Raw genomic sequence first — 20,358 nt, 5'->3', positions numbered from 1 at the left:
TTTAACCATTAACTTATGCCTAGCTGCTTCATCCAAAATACCCCTAGCACAGTAAGGCCATTAGTGAGACCTTGAAAAAAGCAAATGCAACAGTGAGAACAAACCCTAGAACTGGGAAGTAACCTTGCTGCCGAGCGGTGACTCATGGTGGTGTTATTTTCATACTGTGAAATGAAGGGCCTGGTTGTGTAGTACAGCATGGGAACGAACAGTTAAATCGGGGGCTGTGTGCTTTCAGCCTGCTGATATATTTGGCACTTGTGAAAGTAAATAGGACACATTTAACTTTCAATATTACTTAAATGGTGATTGCTTACTGCTTTTTTTCTTACTGGTATGTTCTACTGTGGTCTTCCTCAAAGAAATCATTCAGTCGAACTTTTTACCTTCACTTCCACTATAGTTAGAAAATTGGTGAGGACGTCATTTCAGAGTCCCAACTGGCAGCAACGAAAGCGTTTTTCTCTTTAAAATATTTGGTTAATTAGGACTTCATTTAAAACCATCACCCCACAAGGAATGTTTGACCATCGCAAGAATCTCAAAGCATTCATCCATTCAGCCAGCAAAACCAGCTTGACCTCTGGGAGGCCAGGCCATGGGCAGGGTGAGGGGATGGGCGGCCTGAAGGCCAGTGTGCACCCTGTGCGTGTGGCCCGGTGGAGTGGGTGAGGAGGCCCGCGGGCAGGCTGCCTGCCCACCCTCCCCAGTGCAGGTGCTCAGAGCCTGGGCATCTGGTCACCTTGAGCGTTCAGAGGCGCTCAGTGGAGGAGAGAAGATGGCATTCGGGCTGATTCTTGAAATATGTGAAGATTCCACTGCATGAAGAAATGAGTGAAGGGTGTTTTTCTGATCTCACACCCAAGGTGGCCGTTCTTTGAAAGTCCTGAGCACTTCTCCTTTGCCCATCTTTTGTTGCTTCTGAAAAGCTGAGCTCCCAGCTGAGGTGGAGGCAGTCTGTGTGATGGAGACATCGGTGCCTTGAAGGGTAGGCTGGGGTCAGAACTGGGCCATTTAGATGCACTGGAGAAAACACATGCCTGCCCTTCATTTCTCCTGGTTTGGGGTCAGGGAGCATTCATTGGTGGAGGGAGAGCAGAAGGTGTGTCAGGGTGGCTGTTTCTTCTGTATTAATTAGAAGATAATTATGTTTAGCAGTTTGCAGTTGCTTCTTCTCGAAGCAATATAAGGGGCTTTTCTAAGAATTAAGGTAAATGTCTTGGGAAGACTATTTGAAATAACTAGCAGATGTGCTTTTCATCTTTGATTCTGAAATACCTTTTCCTCGAGACTCTGGGAATTATGGGAATTTCACGTTTTCTTTTTTTCTTTTTAGTAAAGGTAGAAACTTGTTTTCATGAAGCAAATTATGAAATGTTTGCCAATTCCTAGAGCTAGGGGAGTTTTGGGAAGGAAAATAGTCCAGCCTTCCTTTTTTAACCCATGGATTTAGAATTTCCTTGTGTTCTGCCCCTAGAAAGGATACATAAGCCTCCAACCTGTGGGCCCAGGAGGTGCTAGAGTGGACACAACCCACGGGTGTTGAGCTACAAGACTTCGACTTTTATTTGGAACTTTCTTATACGTTCATGCGTTATTTTCCCAGGCAAAATCTGTAAATAGCCAGCTGTTCGAACTCAAAGATAGCACAGAAATATGTATTAAGTGTGATGCAGGGGGTGGGCCCACTTTTTGGTGAATGCTACTATTGAAATATTGATTATGATAAAAGACTTTCTGTTTCTTAATGAGGCAACATCTCTTTTCCCGATCCGGACCCTTGTACAGCAGGAGGAACTCAAGGTGGTGAAGTGGGGGCCCTGAGGCCAGTGTGTCCTGGGCCTGGTGGATTCCATCTGCACTGTGGGTCTTAGGGACTCAACCAGTCATTCTAAACTAGCTGGAGAAGCATCATTGAGCGGGTATCCAGCAGGGTCCTGTGGGCCTGTGTGTAGATGTGGAGGCTGGTTCTCTCAGAACCTTCTCCCGCATCACCATTAGCTTGCCACACCTGCTGCATGTGCCTTATAAGATTTCAAAAGAGGGCTTTTACTTTTCCTCCATTCCCACCTTTCTGTTTTCCAAACCCAGGATGTATTACAATTTGAGCAAATCTAAAGAGCCAATACTTAAAATTCCTGATATTTTTATAATATTTTATACTTCTAAAGGAAATACCACATAATAGTATTCATTCAGCTGTTTAACAAACATTTATTTGACTCTATATATTTAATATTCAAAAGTGTGTGCTGGAAAAAATTGGTTTGATTCCCAAGGATAGTTCTGAGAGGTGACTTGCCTGTGTCATTAGCCACGTTTTCCAGACAAGATGACTTACGTTCACATTCCTAGTAGTTAGGTGGCTAATCCAGGCCCACACACTAAGTGGATGCCAGAGGCTGATTGAACACGTCTATCTTTGTAGATCTCAGGCTCTTTCTACTTGACTTCCATGCGTGTCAGTTGTCCTTGATGTGTATATCTATGTGTACCCATCCATGTGTACGTGTGTGCACCCCCCCACACCTACAGACACACTGCACACACTCACGTGCATACACCGCACACACACGCCTCCCACTCGCACACATCTTGCAGCAGTGCAGTGTGCAGACAGAGCAGCAGTGTGGGTGGTACTAAGGCGTACTCAAGCCCACGTCTGGCAGATCTGTGGCTCCCAGTCTACGCTCGCAGAAGCCAAGGCCTGTGGAGGTTTGAGAATTGCCCAGCTTGGTCCAGACTGAGTGAGGTTCATTCTTGGGCTTTCCGAATTCACTGTTGCATTTAGCAGGTGCTGCTGGTGTGTCCACTGTGGGCTATCTTGGCCTTACAAGCAGGACGGCAGCACTTCGGAACCTGAGGGTCATATCCTTATGGAACAGGTGCTAGTGACAAGGGCCCTTGGGAATGGTGACTGGACTTTGCCTGCCAGGGGTTAGAATGGCAGCTGCATCGTGGCCAAACCCTGGTCCCCACAGACTAACTAAGGCAGAGCAGCTCGGGCTGCTTGTGTAGGTTCCGTCACTCTCTTTAAAGAACTCTCCATGGTGGGCGAGTTGCTCTAGTGATGCAGTCCTTGTGTCTGAGAAGCAGAGAGGAAACTTGCAGATGCCCAGAGGGTATGAGGGTGTCACAGGCCCCCTTGCTCCCTGTCATGCCTCGTCCCTTAGCACGTAGCCCAGCAGAACCAACAGACACTGGATGAATGAATGAGTGAGTGAATGAAAGGAAGAAGGTGCCCAGCGGGTCACGAGTAATCCAGGGGTCCTAGGGGACTGCATGGCAGATGTGCCTGAGGGATGGTAAGTGGGGGCCCAGCACAGGCCACAGAGTCACAACCTGACCACCTTCCCGCGAACCATTGTCTCCCCTCAGACCCTAGGCTGCTGTGTCCAGGGTCAGAGGGGGATGTGTCCCTGTGGCCGGGCCTTGCCTTGTTTCAGGAATCGTCCCCCCTCACAAGGGTCCCTTGGCCATGAGGGCACCAAGTGGGAGCTGACTTCAGGACACATCCCACTGAATATTGGCCACACCCTCCTCACATATAAAATGCACTTTTTTAAAGGGAGGTTGCAATTTTAATTAATTAATTTATTTATGGCTGTGTTGGGTCTTCGTTTCTGTGCGAGGGTTTTCTCTAGTTGTGGCAAGCGGGGGCCACTCTTCATCGCGGCGCGCGGGTCTCTCACTATCGTGGCCTCTCTTGTTGTGGAGCACAGGCTCCAGACACGCAGGCTCAGTAATTGTGGCTCACGGGCCCAGTTGCCCCGCGGCATGTGGGATCTTCCCAGACCAGGGCTCGAACCCGTGTCCCCTGCATTGGCAGGCAGATTCTCAACCACTGCACCACCAGGGAAGCCCTAAAATGCACTTTTACCTGACTTCTGCTCATGATTTGTTTTAGGCAGCATAATGGTCCCCCAAAGACGTCCACCTCCTAATCCTCAGAACCTGTGAATATTTTCATGGCAAAGCACAGTTAAGGTGGCTCATCAGATGACCTTAAAATAAAGAGATTATCTTGGCTTTTCTGGGTGGGCCCATTATAATCCCAGGGATCCTAAGGTGGAAGAAAAAAAAATCAGGAGAGAGCCAGAGAGATGGAGCTCAGTGAGAGAGGCCTGACGCCACGTTGGCCTTGAAGGTGGAGGAGGGGGGTGGCCTTGGAAACTGGAAAAGGCAGGGAGATGGGTTTGCCCCTGGAGCCCCCAGAAAGGGATGCGGCCCTGCCGACACCTCGATTTTAGCTCAGTGAGGCCAATGTTGGGATTCTGACCTCCAGGACTGTAACATGATAAATTTGTGTGGCTTTAAGCCACTTCGCTTGTGGTAATCTGTTACTGCTACCAGAGGGAACTGGTCCATAGTCCCAGACTCTGACTCAGTGCATCCACGTGGCCCCAGCTTCAGTGAGGGAGGCCTGTGGGTCTGAGAGAAGCTGCCTCCATATTTCCCAGCCTGGTGGTTTCAGTTTTCAAGGAGGAAAGCCCAGCTCCATGTTGCGACATTAAAACAACACAGTCTGTACTGCAGAGACAGGCATATGCAATGTCTCCGTGGTACACTTTGCCCAATTTCTGTTCTGTTCTCAGAAGACAAGCATCCAGTTGGAGAGTTCGCAAGTAAGTCTTGGCCCAAAAGCAACATTTTACTGACTTGAAACAGGAAAATAATTTTTAAAGTCTCCCTGGTGATCAAAGATGGCTTTGTGTGTGGTACTAGCTAGCCTGAGTCGGCCATGTGCCCCCACCCCGTCATGTGGAGCACGTGTTCCCTGTGTTGGTATAAAAAATGTGCATGAGATCCTTCCCTTTGGAACACAGGGAGATTCTCAGCCTTTGGCCCAAGGCAAGTAGTACTGCTCGCCAGTAACGGAGATACACTGCCACGTGGCCTCTGTGCTCTGTCAGGCATGTCGGGTTCAGGGATTAGTAAGGAGGGGTCCCCATGGGGGCCCGAGGTGCCCCTCCCACCTGGTGGTGCAAAAGGACAGTAGCCTGGTGAGCAGTAGGTGCAGAAGGGGCAGGGGCAAGGTGCTTTATAGAGCGGAAAGGTGTGATTTCCTTAAAAGCAGGCTGTTCCATGCCAGGTTGAACCATTTTCAAAATGAGCACATTGAGGCCTGATGATTGGGAAACTAAGGATGAGAGGTGCTGGCTGCCTGGGAGGTGAGTACGAGTCAGCGTTCCAAAGCTCCGTGGTGGCACCTTCCCCCAGAGACTCTCACCGAAGACCCCGTCACAGCAGCCCTGAGTACACAGCCAAGCTCATCTTTGCACCCATTCCCTACCCCCACGGTACAAGCATTGTCACTGTTATCCCCACTCTGCAGATGGGGACACAGGCTCAGACACACACCTGGCAGCACAGCTCGGAAGTGCTGACACTGGGGTTGAACCCGGGGTCTGGGGAGCTGCTGGCTGAGGGGCCTCAAATCCCAGTGTGTAGGACAGTGTGAGGGCAGTACATGTGGCGGGTTCCCCAAAGCATCTCTGTCCCCCTGGGGTCATGGCACACACTGGTCTGCCTTCCCCAGCTGAGGAGAGGCTGTCACTCCAAAGAGTTTTCTTTTGTTCAAGTTAGTTACCTAAGAGGAGATACATTTTCCTTTCACCCAGAATGACACCCCAAACTTTCCTCCGTAAGGGGGACAGCATGAGGATAGTGCTGTCACTAAAGTTATTCAAATACTGGCGTTAGATTAAATGTGTGGACTTTATTTCTGTAAAAGCACATAGGCTCTGCTGTTGTTGAAATACTAGGAATAAAATAAAACTAAAAAATAAGGTGAGAAATAGATGTTAAAATAGTTAGCCATGTATTGGTATTTGAAATAAAGTGAATTTTATTAGGATGGGTAGGAAGCGTCCCCAAGGTTCCAGAGTGGGCTGCCTGACACACCTTCTACGCTACACTAGACTCAGTTTGCATTGTTGGGTGTTCCAGATGAAAGCCCTTTATGGGCGTGTCCAGGGCGGGTGGCAGCCAGAGCAGCTGAATCGGGTTTTGTCACCATGATCTGGAGACTGTTCTCTTGTTGGGTGTTTGTCATCTAGCCCCTGTGGCCCAGGAGACCTGGAAGCTTTCTCACCAGACTGGGATCACATATTGCAGGAAGTAAAAAAGCCTTTTTTTCTCCTGCCGATTGGAATCTTCTCGCTGTTCTGTGCTGCCCTCCTTGTGCCCTTGGCCTTGCTGCGGGATGTCCACAGACGCGGGCGGTGGGTCGGCCCCTCTTCATGACAGTGACCTGCTCAGAGGTGTCTCCTGGGCCTGGGGGTGCCCGTCCCAGCTTTCCTGGCAGCAGGGGGATTCCTTGTGCCACTGAGGAGCCTAATATACACAGGTGTGTGTTTTGTGAATTCTTTTCTGAAAGATAACCTTTCCAAGTTACTAAAGTTTCAAGAGCCACTGAAGGAGTGGGAGGCCTTTCCAAGGTGAGTTTGAATTTCTGCTGCTGCCATTTCCACCCAGGGGGCATTGTCCTGAGGCCCAGTTGGCTCATCCCAGTGGGCAGCAGGCAAGTTCCAGGCAGAGGACACCTGTCCAGGTCACGTGTGGCTGCAGCCATGCCCAGGATGCCTGCCTGGCCACAGGGGCACATCCCCAGTGGAAAGAACCGGGGCGGTCTGAAGAAGGGTGAGTGCTCTCTGATGTCGGCCAGACAGCCTGTGCAGGAACAAAGGCTCCGTGGCCAGCACCCTGCTGTGGGAACCCCCATGTGCTGGCCCTGGCTGTGTGTGCACACAGGGTCATGACAGAGCTGTGGCTGTGTGGGTGAAAGAGACTGTGACACTCAGCGCGTGTGCTTTGGCTGCGAAACAAACCCTTTTCACAGGTCAAATTTTTCCCAGCGGATTTCATGACACACTACTTCAGTTAAGGAATAAAATGTCTCAAGAAATATTTCCAGGCAGTAATTTTAGTGCTGGTACCTACCTGGCAGTCTTTGGGAAAATAAGTATTACTATTAATAGTGGTAAAGATAATAACATATTGCTAAAACCAAAATTAGGACTTGAATTCAATGGTATTTAGATTGTTAGAGGCATAAGCAGAAATCCAAAAACATTAAAAAAAATTTTGTTCCCATATTTACAAGCACTTTCAACCCCAAATCACTGAAGTGGATTGAGGGAAGAGTCTGTCTCTCCCTCATCTCAAGAAGCTACGTTGAAATCCCAAAGTCGTCATTGTTATGGGTTTAGAATTGGACCAGAGGTGACCAGTCGGCAGGCCTTCCCGCAGTGGGGTCTGTGTGACAGTCACGTGTATGGCACCCAGGCCTCATGAGGTGGGCTCAGCAGTATGATGGCGATTTGGTGCTGGGATGGTGGGAACCCCTGGCTGATTCAGTTCCTCCGAAGGGGTGTGCTTCTTAACTTTGCACATTTGTGTAGCGACAAAAGATTCTTTGAATGTAACTTACTGTAACCTGCTTGATTCCCCCAAGAAGAAAAGGAAATTTTTTTTTCTAAATAAAGATAGGCGAGAACATCTATAATTTAGCAATTCCCATTTCTTAGCATTTTTGCCCCCCAGTAATCTAAAATTGGAAAGCATGGGTTACGTTAGTTTCAGGCCTTCCTTCTATGCGTGTTTTTGGAGCAACTCTCCTCTCTTCCAGCTGTGAGTCAGGGCATAGGTTTAACCAACCCCTCTGGTCCTCAGCATCTTCATCCTTAAAGTGGGAGTGGCACCCCCTCACAGGGCACTGCAGACATGACTGGTGACAGTGACTCTGCGGTGGCCTGTGGGGTCTGGCAGCCGTGGCACAAGGAGAAGGGGACCATCAGCAGCATGGCCGAACTCACCATGTCTTTACCCAAGGAGGGGGTTAAGTCAATTCTGAATTCCAGCATTGTTGATGGTTCTCAGAAAATTATTGGGTGAAATCAATTTCCTGAGGTTACTGTTGCCGTTACTGCTTTACTGGAGAAAATTGGGATTGGACTCCCAAGCTGTGAATTCCAGAGGTGTCTTACATCCCCACACAAACTGCTTCAATAGAAATCATGTCGCCAGAGCATAGTTAGATCCATATTTTAACATCCCTTCCGTTCCAGGGGCTGAATCTTCTGAAGGACAGGGCTTGTTTGAGGTCGTTCACCGTGCTTGTCATGACTGAGGGACATTTGCAATAAATCAGTTATGGAGAAATGTTATTACAGTGATTTTTTTTAGAGAACTTTATATAGAGAATAGGTTGCTTGAGTGATTCCTCATTCTGCTTGGCCGGGGGGAGCCCAGCATGGTATTAGTCAGAGAGTGACCCAAAAGGTCAGTGGTTTTCAGTGAGCCTTGGGACGACTCCGGGTAGTGCAGCGGGAGCAGACCATCACCCCCACCGAGTGGGAAAATCCGTCTCCTTCTCTGGCCCTTAGTCCCCTCAGAATGTCAGATGAGAGGGAGGGACCTTGTCATCAATGAAGCCTTCTCACTTTCAAGATTCAGATTCAGAGGAAGCAGGGGGCTCTGGGGAAATGGGGGCCTGAGCCTTTCTCCTCTCCAACCTGCATGCTGGAGCAGTGGCCACAGGTGTCTATGCATCTGGACCGACCTTGGTCCATCTGAGTCCGTGCAGAGCACTGGCTCAGGCTCCTGCATAGGCCACAGGTGCTCAAAGAACAGCACTGGGGTGGGTGCCACAAAGGAGAGTGTCTTGGAGAAAGCCTGGGCCTGCAGAGGGCTGTGGGCCTTCAGTGGGGAAGGTGGCCGTTGGTGCATGCAAGGGTGACCTGACGCTCTGGCCTCTGGGGTGCTTTTCATTTGCCCCTGAGGCTGGGAGAGGCTGCCAGCGGGAGCCTGGATGAACTTCCTGCTCACTGCTCTCTTGGGGGCTGCTTCACTTTCCATAAGGCGGGCACCTGCCATCATTTTAGAAAGCAGAGCAGAGCCCAAACATGCTAACCAAGAATAATAACCATTCCTTCAAAGGGGCCTGGCCGCCAGGGAAAGGAAAATGGTTTGACCAGAGGGAACTCATGCCCAGAGAAACAGCTGCTGAGGAAGGCTTGAGACCATAAAGAATGACTCATAGTAGCTCAGGGAGCATTGAGCACCCAGAGGGGAAGTGGGGAGGATAGTGCTGAAAACAGGAACAAATACTATAAAATTCCTAGGAGTGAATTGAACAAGAAGGGCTCAAAACCTGCATGAAGAAAACTGCAGTATCTCTTTGAAGGATGTAAGCCAGCAGGAGGCTTCCTGTGGCCGTGGGTGGGAGAGTGAGTTCTCCAAGAAGAGGGTGCATGTGTGTTGTGTGGTTGTGCCTGCAAGGTTCTCTTGGAATTGAATAAAGTGGCCTTAGAGTTTATAATGCCCCAATATAGCCAAGACATTTTTAAAAAGATCAAACAGGAGGGACTTTTCATACAGTTAGTAGAACCAGGGCTGCAGCATGAAGTTGACTGTGACTCTCAGGGGTGCAGAGGTGGCAGCAGGAAGCACCCAGTGTCACCCAGAGTGCCAGCCGGGGCCCTGCCACGGGGCTGCCTCCACCCGGGGTTGGGGGCCTCCCAGTGGTGGGGCTGATCCAGCACACTGTGCAGTGGATCCCAGTGTCAGAGTGTGGACATGGAGAAAGACATGATAAACCCCAAATACATGATATTATATGTGAGAATTTTCGAGTGGGTGCTTAAGTTCCGTGGGAAAAGGATTATTTAATAAACAGTGTTTATACAATTGGCTGTCTGGAGGAAACAGCCTTGGACCCTCAGGTTGTACTATATAAAAATGAATATCAGTTCATTTGAACACTTGAATACTAACAAAGAAAAGAATGCTGCACTCCCCAGCAAAAAACAAAGAAGTAAACGTCCAGTCTAGGGGCACAGGGGACTTTCTTAGCCAGGCCTAGAAAACTCACACATATTTAACTATAGAAAAATTTAAAACTGTTATATGACAAAAATATACTATAAGCAAACATTAAAAAACATAATTCTTTAGAGAAAAATATTTTCAAGGGAAAATAAAAAGGATTAATATTTTTAATATAAAAGCTCTCACAAATTAAGTTGTCAAGAAGGAAGCAAACAATATGATAGGAAAAACAGTGGGAAAATAGGCAGTTTATTCCCAGAAGAACAGGTTAAATGGCCTGGGAGTCAGGCAGGAGCAATAAAAAGGTAAGGTGTCCTGTCTGCCTATCAGGTGGCAAGGAGAGAAAAGAAAGAAGCACTTACTGTTTGCAGAAACAGGGCGGGCGGGTACTCTTAGGTACCAATGGAGAAGTATGTATTATTGCAGCTTCTCAGGAAAAATTGTTAAAAACACCAGACCTCTCCCAGTTAAGGCATTGCCTGAAAAATGTGAGTCATCCTGCCTGTTTCATGAGAATGTCATACCAACCAGTGAATGTAGAAGAAATTACCTTGAAAACTCTATAAGTGCCCCCAAAGTGTTTTACATGCTTTACAAATGGGCAGTATTATTATTGGGATAAAGAGTCTGATCCCCACATCCTGATGTCTGGTGAGCTATTTTGAGACTGTCCCATGAAACTCAGAAAAGATTGCCGTAGAAATGATCTGTCCAAAAACAAAAGTTTTATAACTCACCAAGAGGTTTCTAATTGGTCATGTTCCTTTAGGTGTCATTTTGCTGTCACAAGCTAGTACAGCTCCTGGGGAAAATTTCTTTCTTCTGGGTATGCAGTGTGGCACTGCGGTGAATAATTGTGTGGTCCCAGCATAGTCCAGTGGGTGCTGGGAAAGTCAGCATCCAATCTTCATTCTAAAGAAGACAGAGGCCCTGTAATCCGGGCGAGTACCGCCAGCATGCTCTGTTGTTTAGTATGAGATTGCGAATCCATTAGCATGTCTCACTGAAGGAGCAGCTGTTTCAGTTTAGGGTGGAAAGGAGACACATTCTGGACGTTATGCAACAGATTTGGGTCGGGTGCCTGCTGCAGATTTTGCCATTTCTGTTTCAGTGCTGAGTTCTCACCCACATAATTTTTAAAATATGTTGGTTCTGTAAAGGTTACTTAATAACCCACCTTCCTGAATGTCCATCCTGGGTGCTATGAAGTGGTGGTCCTCCACCTGGAGCGACTTTGCCCCCAGGAGGAACTTGGCTGGTAGGATTTGTGGGGAGGGGCTTCTGCCCCTCTTGGGTGGGGGCTTGGTGCTGCCCAAGTCCCACAGTGCAGATAGCCCACTGCAAAAAGAATGATCTGGCCCCAACCGTCAGAGGCCGCTGAGGCTGAGAAACCCTGCTTTAAAGCCATTATCTCTCTCATTCTGGGCTTTTCCCTTCTCTGCCTGTTGTGTAATTGCTAGGGACCAGGGTTCTTGGCCTCCTTAATCAATAGAAATTGATCAGAGGCCAGACAAGAAATTCAGGCAAGGCTTTATTGGGACTCCTGCTGCAGCAGGAGGGAGCTAAAACAAGTAAGAGATTCCCTTGTTTGCTCCCTGAGGGGAGGGGCGAGCTGATTCCTTATATGGGGTGAGGGTCGGGGTGTGTCCAGGGGTCGGGCTGGAGGGGTGGCTCAGGTGATCTGCCCACCCCCTTGGTGGTACTGTGTGCAGGGGGCATGCGCAGTACCCTGCTGTTGCTCCTGACTCCCTGTTTTGGTTCCCGACTCTTCAGAAGTGGCAGTTGGGTTTTTTGGTCTCTTTGTATCTTGTTGTCCAGAATTTTCCCCAACTGTACATACATGCAATTATTTTTAGTTCATTATAGTTTCTTTGTATTTTGTAGCTAGAGGAGAGGTTTGTCCAGGTGCAAGCATCGCAGCACTGCAGCAAAAGGTCCCAGGTCCCAGGCCTGTCTCATAATGAGTGTATATTAAATTTGGGGTAGTTTCAGAGTCTTGATGGGTCTCTTTAAAGTGCTGTGAAAATTGTCCATCTCTGTCTCTCTCTCTCTTCATCCCCACATAATCCTTCATTTGTCCACGATCTGAATAATGAATCCATGAAGGGTTTTCTCATCCCTGAGGCATCAGGCCTTGACACGATGATTATTCCATGAGATTCTTGGATCTCTTGCTGCCACACTCCCATTTAGGGCTTGCCTCACTGCATCCTGTTTTCTCATTTGTTCTGTTTGCTTAAAAAAGCTTAAAAAAGTGTTGAGCAGCTCTCCCCTTCGAGGACCAAAGGAGTACTTCACTCGGGCCATGCTTGGGAGGCCTGAGTCTAGTTGGTTTGTGTGTTTCGTGAGTTCTCTGGGCTTCTCTTTTTCTTAAAAATGTGTTCTATGGATCTTTCTAGATACTTTACATTTGACCCTACCTTGATCTTGAACCATTTGGAGGAAAGAACATGCATTAAACTGCATGCATCCCAATATTTCTGGCCAACTTTTTTTCTGTTTAGTAAATGAAGCACGACTTTAGTTGGAGCTTGCCTTTCTTATCCAGGGGATGTTTTACCAACAGGAGATGTGATAAACTGACAGGTAGACCTGAAACAATTTGATGTTTAGAAAGAGCTTTTTCTTTACAGGGATAATTGTTCCATGTCAGAGACGTCGTATGGAATGTTGCTAACCATGCGGTCTTATTTTCTCTATGATTCTACATTCAGCGCTGCCCATACAGGTACCCCATTCACTTAACTGTTCTGAACAATCACACTGTCTTTTTAAGTTAAGAAAACAAAATCTCAGCTCTTGCTTTAATTACAAGCCACAAATTAAATGTAAAAGGTATAATACTTTCAAAACCAGACCTCCCCCAGGGCTTCATGGGCCCCGGAGTCGGACAGATTTGGTCCTCCCTGTGCCCCTTTCTGGGTGTGACTTTGGACAGGTCAGTCTGTCCATCCGTAAGTGAGAATGTAGTGTGAGGACTGTGTGTAAGCACTCTGCATGCTGCCTGCTCCATGTGAGGGCTGCACTTAGTGGGGGGATGTACCTACTGTTCTGTGGCTCTGATTATTAAGATGATGCTGATGTGTGGGCGCTGACGGGGATTTGGTGTCAGCCGCCAGCTGGTGTTGGCTGAAAGCCTTGTCCCAAGCTGTTAAGCATTCGTGAACCTTGTGCAGGTGGCCCACTCCTGGAAAACATTTCCCCGTCTTTCAAGAGACTGAACTCTCCCTTAGCCAGGCAGGAAATGTGCTTGAGTTGGAAAACAGGTCTGGAGGGGGAGGAAGAAGGGCGAGGAGTGTTTGGAAAAGTGACCTTTGATCTTAACAGGTGTGCCATATTCAGGTTTGTGCCACTGAAGGTTGAGGCCCCACAAAAGGAAATAAAAATACAGTGACTGTGAGCCACACATTCCATGACTGTCCAGATGTGATCACTTGGCGGTGGAAAGTGTGGCCCCTGGACTCCTGCCCGTGGCAGTGAGCGGGCACCACGAGGCCTTGGGCACATCTTCATCCTGGACTCCCAGCCCCCACTCTCTGCCCCGCCTGCCTGCCCAGCCACCCCCACCGGCTTCCCCTCCTCGGCATTCCCTTCCTCGTTGCCTCCCTCCGAGCTCACGCTGTTTCCTTCTAGCCAGCTCTCTCCCTGGTAATCACCATGACAGTGCCCGTGGTCGGCATCCTGTCACCTCCATGCGTGAACCCTGAGTGCCTGTCTTTATCTATCTTGGTCTTGGAAGCATCTCCCACCCCATACGCCCACCAGCACCTTGGACTCAGAATTGCTAACAACTGGACTCTGTTCCATCCCACAGCACACCCACTTCTGGGTGAGGTCAGTGGCTCCCACATTCCAGCTACCAGGGCTGGAGACCTGGGCACCCCGTGCCTGCTTCATCTAATCATTCATGGAGTCCAGTCACATCGATTGTACAGGCGAACTCCCACGCCTGGTCTTTCTTTTCTGTTTCTGTGTCTGAGTCTCCCGATCTCTTTTGCTGTGCCCTGCCTTACCTCTGGTTTGGGCACTGCCCTTTTAGCCTCTCCCGAAATTCCACTCTTTAGTATAAGTAGTCCCCTTGGGGTGGGTGGGGTATGGGTTAGGCTAAGATTTTTTTCATCCTTCAGGAGCTAAAGTCAGATGCTTCCTTTTCCAGGAGGCACTCCCTGACTGCCTAATCAAAACAAGTGTTCTTCTCAGCCCTGAATTGTACTTAAAACACAAGTGAGGGAATTGTACTTTCATCTTTAATGCCTTGTTTTCAAGTGGATTTGCTCAAACCTTAAAAAGCCTCCATCTCTTCTTTCTCTTTCTCATTCTTTCCTACCCATCCAAACCCAAGACACACTCCTTTGTTTATTGGTCTTGTTGGGGGAGAGACAGGTCTAAGGGAGGGAAAAATCCAGGGAGGTGAGTGAGATGTGCCTTGTTTACCCCTGCACACGCATTGCCAGCCCCTGAGCAGGGTGTGGGCATGGTGAATGGTGGGAGGGCTCTGGGGAGTTCCCCTGTGTGGTTGTGAAACTTATATGCAATTGAATTAAAGGGAGCATTTTTGGAACATGAGAAAGTATGTGGTAAAATATGGCCACGTAAAGTTGTTAGATACTGTAAGGGCCAGAAAATCAAATGTGTATCCAAGCATTTCAATCTTCTCATTCATTTCCTAAATTACTGAGAAATGGAAGAGGCAAGGTCTCCAACAGCAAAATGCCCTGGGACGCTGGTTCCATGCATGTGACATGGGCATTTCATGGACACATTTAGAACTGTGGGCAGCCTGCCTCCTGGTCACTAAACTGGAATGGTCGTGTCACATTACAAGGGAGGAGTCACCTGCTGTGGGTGGAGTCAAAAATGGGCATGCATCTTCCTCTTCCTCCTTCCTTCAGGCGGGAGGACTCTTATGTTCATGAATCCGTAAACCAGGTTGGAGATCAGGGACAGTAACAGCCCAATTATTGTTGGGACTGTCCTTGTACAAGGAGGGGCAGTGGGTCACCAGGGATGTTAAATGGTTTCTCAAATTTGGAATCTTTTGTCACCTTAAAAAAATTTTCTTTTGCTGTTTGGGAAAATGGTAATCCAATAACCTAAATGAAAATTTCTTTGAAAACAACGCATTGAAGATGAAAGTAAAATTCCCTCAATTCTGCAAGTGCCTTTTTTTGTTTTAAACTTTATCTGTTTGTTTGGTTTTATTTCTTGGCCACATCGTGTTACGGAGTCCAAGCTCATAATGCTTGCTGCACGACAGACCAGGCCAGTAAATTGAGAGATGAGTTGCTGGGGCAAGGAATAGTGACGTTATTTGGAAAGCCAGCAGATCAAGAAGGTGGTGGACTCTTGCTCCAAAGAACCATCTTGCCTGAGTTAAAATTCAGACTTCTTTTATACTAAAAGGGGAAGTAAAGTCAAACACTTCCTGTTTCCTATCAGCCTTGGGAGGGGAGGTGTTAATTTCTTCCTCCCTGTAGTCATTCACAGGTGGGCCTGGTCAGGATGTTTCTTGTGAGCTAAACAAAGGTATTTTAGCTTAAGGCTCATTACCTGGGAGGCAGGGTTCCCAGAGATGGGCCCTTATGTATAATTTAAGCTTATAGGCAATGTCCCTTTAGTGATTAACTTAAAGCAAAAGCAATAGAATACAGAAGTTAAAGAAACAGATCCAATATGGAATCAGATTTGTTTTTCCCCCCAGTACAATTGGAGAGATTTATAAATACATTGTTGAAAACCCTTAGCCATTGCAGAGACAGTTTCAACACTGGAGAGGGATCATGAGTGAGGCTGAACTGGTGGGAATTCTGATGCATTTCAAAAAATAAATCATTAACAGAACATTTCTGAGCAGGAGTCTTTGAACCCTGCATTCATGAAGAGCTACATGAAAGTAACATAGTGATCTTCAGGAAAAACCTGCTTTCAACTGCTTAAAATAATTCCTGTAAATTCCATAAGCCAGCTACCTCCTCTTATTGGAATTGTTTACTTAGTAACTTTAAAAACATAACTAGTACAAGTAAATAGTTTGTCAGCCTAAACAACTGACCAAAAATGATGAATTAAGGGATCTTAAAATTCTGTTTACCTCTTGTCTTTAAATAAAATTTGTCACTAGTCACTCTAATATTTCCTTATTCCTTCACCCCTCACATTGTGTTTTGCACAAAAAAGGATCAGATAAGAACTTCAAAGCTCAGCAGGACTAATTATGAATGGTGTTAATTGATTTTCCCAGAAGAGGAAAGCTAATCATTAGAAGCCTCTTTTGGCCTAAGAACAGATCTTGGAAATTATCTATTTAACACTCTGGCTTTACAGTTGAGCAAACAACAGGCCAAGAGGTGAGGGGTTTGGCGCAGAAAAACCAGTGGCAGTGCTTCCCTAGAAAAGACATGTTTTTGCCTGTGGCCTCCTAAGGGTTCTTTTGAAGGACCCCTTTCAGTTTGGACCCCTCCCGCACCCCCGCCCCCATCTCAGAAGAATCACACTTTTTTCCACCAATGACCCTTGAACTCTTGGATGGACACTCTGGGGCAGACCCCTTAGGACACCTGAGCAGGGTACTCGGTGATGGCTGATTGCAAGGGTGGTTGTCATTCTCGTGGAGGGTCCATGCTCCATGCTTCTAATATGTATGATGTGGCCCATATTTCAAGACTACACGTTTCCCCACATTTTAATATGTTATGCATACCTTCTGTCGGGCTCCCACTTTGTGAGGAGAGGGAAGTGTGTTTGGATTTTAACCAGTCTTGCTCTGCGTTCTTTTCCTATGAGGTAGTCTTTTCTCGGTATGCATATTCTAAAGCTGAGTGGGAGTTTTCCAGTTGCTGTGCCCTGAGAGGACTGAGCTGCCTCTGACTCCTGCTTCTGTGCAGAAGAAGGGAATTGTGCATATTCGTTTTCTACTGCTGTGTGATGAGTTACTATAAACTCAGCAGCTGGAGACAACTCAGATGTGTGGTGTCACAGCTTCTGGGAGCAGGCGTGCAGGTGCGGGTTGGCTGGGTGCTCTGCCCTGGGCGTCACCCGCTGCAGTCCAGGTGTTGGCCTGGCTGTGGTGTCGTCCTCTTCCAGGCTCGTTCAGGTTCTTGGTGGAATTCAGCTCCGGTGCTGGTAGGCCTGGGGCCCCATGCTCTTGCTGGCTGATGGCCAGGGCCACTCTCAGCTCCTGGCCCTGGTCATGAGGCCTTTCCATTGCTCTCTACACTTTAGTGTCTGACTTACTGTCTCTGGTTTAGGCCCAGTTTACAGGGCTCCTGTGGCTCCATCAGGCCCACCTGATGATTAGCTCGTAGCCCACTGACTGGTCACCTTCATTACACCTGCAGGAGTGACTCCTCCCACATTCACAACCCCCATCTTACTTGGGGGCCGGGGGGTGGGGTGCTGGCAGGGGCTTGCACACCAGGGCTGGGGATCTAGGGGATGTCTCAGAATCCTGCCACCACATGGGGCAGCACCTGTGCTTTAGAAGGAATATCTTGGGGGCAAACTACACAGTGCCACTTCCTAAAATTGCTGGAAACAAATGCATAGTGTTGAGGACTGGGTGATTTTAAACCTTGCATCTCAGGTGGATCTCCTGGTCCCTGGAGGAGTGCAGGCACCTGCCTGGTGGAGGTTAGAATTCTGGAGTTTGCAGGGAGGCCACAGGTGGCATACACTCCTGAGACTTTTCCTATGGGGAGGAGGGGCCACGTGTCCTGTCCACCCTAGCCTGCATCCACCGTGACCTGAGGAAATAGAAGCCGGTCCTAAATTGTTTACCTGGTGCTTCTAAAATCTGTTCTTAGGAGGCCAGTGTTGCCGTATGGTGTCAGTGGGACTTACATGTTTTCTCTGTGGTGCTTTTCCTGTGCACAGACATGGGGGCATGTGGGACATAAGCCTGTGGAAGAGTCTCCTGGTGTGATGCCCTCTGTCACCTGGTCCTCTGCTGCTCTCTCCCTTCCCATCCCTGCAGGCTGGAAGCCGCCCCTTCCAGCAGGAGTCATGGGAATTGAAGTTATTGGGTGCTAGTCTGCTCGGGCTGCTGTGACAGCACCACAGACTGGGCGGCTTAAACAACAGAAGTTTATTGTCTCACAGTCTGGAGGCAGGATGTCCAAGATCAAGGCATTGACAGGACTGGTGTCTCTGGGGGCCTCTCTCCTTGGCTTGCTGATGGCTGTCTTCTCCCTGTGTCCTCACATGGTCTTCCTCTGTGCACACACATCCCTGGTGTCTCTCCCTCTCCTTATAAGGATCAGGGCCCCACCCTATGACCTCATTTCGACTCAGTCACCTCTTTAAAGACGTTATGTCCAAATATAGTTGCTGAGAAAAGGAGGGCAACTTATATCTAATATGTATGTTATATGTAATGTATTTATTATATATATAGACATACACATTTAATATATATGTTATATAGTATATATTACTATATAATGTATATGATATACATATAATAAAAATAAGAGTAACACAGGCCAGGCAGATGCATTGCAGGGTCGGTGTAGGGTCCACACTCAGTGCTGGAGCTCCCGCTGGAACAATCAACTGGACTGTGGGACTTCAATGAGGGATTTTTGTCTGTCTCTCGAGGTGATGAAGGGGTTCTGTGATGCCTTTGTTCCACAAGTGGCTCCTGAGTCTGGGTTTTAAGGGTCCTGCTGCTTTAGGAGTTCCTGTGACTGCAGGGCCTTTCTCTTTCAGGCATCCTGGAGCTGCTCTGCTGCCTCTCCCTTTGCTTTCCATGGCTGGGACGGGTCCTCCCGCAAGGACGGTCGGTCACCGAGGTTTCCTCATCCATTGCTCTGTGTTTCCAGGGGTCTGTGCGGGGGTCTCCTTTGGGCTCAAATGCCTCCTTCAAAGTTACTGTTTTCAATACGTGCTCTGCTGGAGTGGGCAAGCTAATGTTTTAAGATTTCAAGGCAAATGGAAACTGACTTTATTTTTGATGAGTTCTGTAAATGGAATGTAGTCAAGATAAACAACCCAGACAGTGTCACACCCTGCCTCCTCCCTCCTGGTCATCCCCACCTCCTGCCTGTCCCCAGGGCCAGTGTAGGACCACCGGTCTCCTGGCAGCTGCTGCCACACTGGGGCCTGTCCAGCTCACTGTCAGCGTGCACTGCCCACCTCAGTGACCGCACAGCGAATTAGCTTTTGGAAACCTTCTTCTGGAAAGGACAGGGCCTTTCAAATTCCTCTGTACTTTCTGTGGGAAGCCAACAAAGTGTCCTGATAAGGAAGAAAGACTAAAGAGCTAATGTTGCAATGATAGAAAGTCAAGGTTTGATCTTCAGAAGAGGAAATAGGAACATAGTTAAGTGATGTTTCATTTGTCATTCATCAAGGCTGTATGTCCACTGGGAAGAAGTCAGACTGTGAGAGTGAGCAGGCAGCGCCCTTGGGCTGGGGCCGGGGGACTTGTCACAGCTGGAAAAGGATGCCTCACCTGAACAGCACCCTGGCCTTGCAGGGAGGGTTGGGTCCAGAAGAATACCTTTGTGCTCACATTGGGGGCTTGATTCTTTAGCCCCCAGGGGGTGCTATCTAGTGCTTTGGTCTCACCTTGAATTTACTTTTGAGGACAAAGTTGTATCTAATTTATCTTTGTTGGCCCTATAGCGACCAAACTACGGTGGATCTTGAAACAGAGGAATGCAAGTCAATAGAGGCTTATAGTGGAAGGGGCTACTTCTCTTTTCAGCACCTGGGGCAGCTGATGCTAGGAGCCCCTGTAAGTCTGCCGTGGGTTCCCTCAGATCCACAGTGTGGAATAAAATAGAGGTCTGACACTCAGGACTCATCACCCAGCACTCAGGAGTCAGGTGAGACTCAGACTCGCTGCTGAATTGTTCTCTGGGAGCTCAGGCGAGGAAGTGTGGGGGGCCAGTGAGAAGGTGATGGTGAAAGTGAAGTGTGTTTTAGGGCTTTTTATTTTCCTAACAACATAACCCAGAGGATTTTTTGATGCAGTTTTCTCATGTAGAATGTCATGTTGAAATAAAGTCTTGTTCCTCTGCTTATTTATAAAACTGGACAAAACTGCCTCCAAGGAGCTCTTAAAAATGCCCTTTGTAGGATTAATGAGCCCATTTTTCCAGAGTAAAAAAAAATCTAAAGCAGAAATCTACCCATGTTTTCATTCTACTACCTATTAATCAATAGTAACTATCAGGGGTTGAAAGCTGACTGTGGCAGGCACTGTTTTGATTGATTATCTACTTCATCTTGAGTGACGTGGAGAGGATACATCTGCTGTGATCTCCATCCTGCAGAAGATACAGAGGTTCTACTAGCTGTCTCTATGAATTGGTCTATTGTAGGGACCTCATAAAAGTGAAATTGTACAGTGTTTGTCCTGTTGTGACTGGCTTATTTCACTTAGCATAGTGTCCTCTGAGTTCATCCATGTTGTAACATGTGTCAGAATTTCCTTCCTTTTCATGGCTGAATCATATTCCACTGTATGGATATACGACATTTTGCTTATCCATCTATTGTTGGGCATTTGGGTTGTTTCCACTT

General features: G+C 47.8%; 1 protein-coding gene across 1 annotated transcript in view; it reads left to right on the top strand.

Moving 5' to 3' along the window:
• The window catches only part of ATP10A (ATPase phospholipid transporting 10A (putative)), a 188,843-nt gene that overhangs the window by 52,488 nt on the left and 115,997 nt on the right, over positions 1 to 20,358 (top strand). The gene's annotated exons all lie outside the window — the stretch shown is intronic.

This window comes from Physeter macrocephalus, chromosome 11 (genome assembly GCF_002837175.3).
Source record: "Physeter macrocephalus isolate SW-GA chromosome 11, ASM283717v5, whole genome shotgun sequence".
NCBI lineage: Eukaryota > Metazoa > Chordata > Mammalia > Artiodactyla > Physeteridae > Physeter > Physeter macrocephalus.
This window is presented reverse-complemented; position numbering and strand designations above follow the sequence as displayed.